Raw genomic sequence first — 3725 nt, 5'->3', positions numbered from 1 at the left:
GGGTGGGGGGCGGGTTCAAATGCACAGACATGATTCAAAGATTAAACTGTGCCCAGAATTTAATGAACTTTTCAGATCTAACTCTACCAGCTCTAAAAACCCTAACCTTCCTCCGCCCTTAACAAAATAACCGCGGGTGGACCGAGAAAGAAACGCGGAGCCCACGGCTGGAAGGAAATAAAATCCGCGGGGATACGCAGTTCAATGGCGCCTCTTTGCGAGTGGGCCATTCATCTCCTCTGCCACCCCCCCTTCCTCCTCGTGTGCTCCTCCACCGGCTTCCGCTGTCGTGCCTGCTCGCGCAGCCTCCTCCGGCAGCGCCTTCCAGGCACTCGCCGCCCTTTTTGCGTGAGAGACCTACCCGTGCACGCCTCCTTTAAGCCTCCCCCCCCCCCCCTCATTCCTGCACCTTAAGCCTGTGTCCCCTAGTAATTGAACCCCCTCCCCCCTACCCTGAGGGGATAAAACCTCCTACTTTTTGCCCCGTCCGTGCCGTTCACAACCTTAACAACCTCTATCGGCTTGCACACCCCCACCCCCCTCCCAAACCTTCCAGTGGAAGCAATCCCAGTCTATCCATCCTTTCTTCGTAGCTAGTCAGGTAAGACCTTTTCCGTACCCTCTCCAAAGCATCCACATCCTTCTGGTAGTGTGGTGACCAGAACTGTACGCGATATTCCAAATGTGGCCTGACTAAAGGTCCATAAAGCTGCACCATAACTTGCCCATCCTTATACTCAATGCCCCTTCTAATGAATAGGCCATAGGCCTTTTTTTTTTTACTACCTTATCTACCTGCGCTGCCACCTTTAGTGATCTGTGGACCTACACGCCCAGATCCCTCTGCTGTTAATACTCTTGAGGTAGACAGGGCGGTGAAGAAGGCGTTCGGCACGCTTGCCTTCATCGCTCAGACTCTTTGGGGGGTGTAAGGAGTCGGGGGACGTCCCGTTGAGGTCGTACAAGGACGTTGGTGAGGCCTCTTCTGGAGCAACTGTGTGCCCAGTTCTGGTCCCCCCCCCCCCCCCCTGTTGCAGGAAGGACGTTATTAAAGCTGGAGGGGGTTCGGGGAGAGATTTACCAGGAGGTTGCAGGGTAGTGGAGGGTTCGTGTTATAAAGAAAGGTTGGATAGGCTGGGACGTTTTTCACTGGAGCTTAGGAGATTGAGTGGCGACCTGGTAGAAGTCTATAAAACTGCGAGGGATATAGATAAGGGTTAATGATGGTTATCTTTTGCCAAGGATGGGGGATTTCAAGACGAGGGATCACGCTTTTAAAGTGAGAGAAGAGAGGTTTTAAAAAGACATAAGGGACAAATTTTTTTTGCACAGAGGGTGGTGCGTGTGTGGAATTAACTTCCTGAGGAAGTAGTGGGCACAGTTAAAACGTTGAAACCACATTTGGATAAGTACATGGATAGGGAAAGGGTTTGGAGGGGTATGGGCCAGGAGCAGGCAGGTGGGGGACTAGACTAGTTTGGGGGATTAGGGTCAGCACAGACTGGTAGGGCCGAAGGGTCTGTTTCCGTGCTGCGTGACTCTGTGATGGAGTTGCCTGTACCTCTCTGTCTGTCTCCCCATCCACGCCAACTGCTTGCAACACCGCCATGCAGACACCACCTGCCATGTGTTTCAGTGGCTCTCAGAAAGCATGACGATTCTCTCCCTTGTCCTCAGTTTCCAAACCTGACCATTTCAGCCCACGATCAACGACAGAGAACTGGAACAGGTGACATCTTAAAATGCCTATTTATAAGTTATAATTCCTGGACAATGCAGCTGTAATTGTGTGCTCTTTCTCAGCAGTACAAATAATCTCTACGTTACACGGTTGAAATAGCAGACTCCACTTGAATAATCTTACATTTCAAATTTTAGACTTTTCAATGTACAACAGTGGGTTCTGTTCAGTGCAAATCAATGTTTCTCCACGGTCTTGTCAAACAGGAACTCCAAAGCGTTGGATTCTCAATCATAGTCCCAATGCCTCTGCTTCTGCTTTGACTACCTCTCCTCTGACAGCTTCTTAAAGTAGGTACAGCCCCCGCTCGAGACTCCTCATCCTGTCAGGAGACTGCTCCCGGGCCCCGAAGCACGAGAATCAATTGCCACTTCCAAAAAAAGGTTTGGGGGGACAAAATGAGGGGTGAGCAGCACTTGCGAACGTCGCCCTCGGCTTTTCGAAGGCTGTCGCTCATTCTGCCGGCCAGCCCACTTTCCGCTCGCAGACAAATAACGCACAGGGTTCCCGGAGAGCCCGCACATCTCTGGACCATCTCGCGGTCGCTCGGTCCAGTCTAGAGACTTTATCGTCTGAAGAGACCGCACAGCTAGGTACTTTAGCTACAACTCGATCCATAAGGCTTTGGAATATAGCTGGGTGGTGGGTGGGTCGGGGTGTTCTTGGTATGACTTGGCCTTTTTGGTGTGGCAGATGTGCATATATGTTTCATGTTAGTAGCACTTGCCATCTTTGATAGATCAGTGTTCGAAGAGAAAATAAAGTGGGAAAATACATCAATGCAATCTTCTAGCTGTGTAATTGCTCAGGGATCTGTTTTTGGTGACTGGAATTTGTGTATGGTCTCTCTCTCGCAACTCTCTATCCCCTTCCTGCCACCACGTCTCTCTCTCTCTCGTTCTTGTGCTCTCTCGCTGTCTCTCCCCCCCCCCACCCCCTTGCCGTTTCTGTGTCTCTCTTCGCCCTGCCATGTCTGTCTCTGTCCCCCCTCTTCCCACTGTGTCTGCCTCTCTCCTTTGACTGCGACGCATCCCTCTGTCTCTGGGCGCCCCCTTCCACCTGTTGGGCCTGTATTCCTCTCTCTTGCTTCCCCGCCTTCCCCTCCTACCCCACCATCTGACCGTTGTCTCTGTCCTGCTAAATGCCATTCTCCGCCTCGCACTCTGTCTTCATCCTCCCCACTCGCACTGTCTCTCTTTCTCTGTCCCCCCCCCCCACCTTGCTGTCTCTCTTCCCGCCCCCCCCGTCCCTCTGTCTCACTGTCTCTCTCTCACTCTTCTCCCTACTCCTACTGACTCTCTCGCTCTCTTTCTCTGTTGCTGTCTCATCCCTCACTTGCGGTGTCTCTCGCTGTCTGTCAATCTCTCTCTGTCCTCCCTGTCTCTCGCTGTCTCTCCCTCTTCCCTCCCCCTGTCTTTCTAAATCTCTCTGTCTCTCTTTTTCTGTCACTTTGTCTCCATCTCTCTGTGTCCGTCACTCAGTCTCTCTTGCTCTCTGCCTCTCCCTCTCTTTGTCTTTCTTTCTCTCTGTCTCTTTCTTTGTCTCACTCTCTGTCTCTCTCTCTCTTGCTCCCTCTCTGTCTCTCCCCTCTCTGTATCTTTCTCACTCCCTGTCTCTATTTTGCTCTTGTCGCTCCCTCTCTGTGTGTGTGTGTGTGTCCCTCTCTCTCTGTGTGTGTGTGTGTGTGTGTGTGTGTGTGTGTCCCTCTCTCTCTGTGTGTGTGTGTGTGTGTGTGTCCCTCTCTCTCTGTGTGTGTGTGTGTCCCTCTCTCTCTGTGTGTGTGTGTGTCCCTCTCTCTCTGTGTGTGTGTGTGTCCCTCTCTCTCTGTGTGTGTGTGTGTCCCTCTCTCTGTGTGTGTGTGTGTGTGTCCCTCTCTCTCTGTGTGTGTGTGTGTCCCTCTCTCTCTGTGTGTGTGTGTGTCCCTCTCTCTGTGTGTGTGTGTGTGTGTCCCTCTCTCTCTGTGTGTGTGTGTGTCCCTCTCTCT

Source organism: Rhincodon typus, unplaced genomic scaffold (genome assembly GCF_021869965.1).
Source record: "Rhincodon typus isolate 14 unplaced genomic scaffold, sRhiTyp1.1 hic_rhity00000054, whole genome shotgun sequence".
In the NCBI taxonomy this organism is placed as follows: Eukaryota; Metazoa; Chordata; class Chondrichthyes; order Orectolobiformes; family Rhincodontidae; genus Rhincodon; species Rhincodon typus.
Note: the sequence above shows the minus strand (reverse complement) of the source record.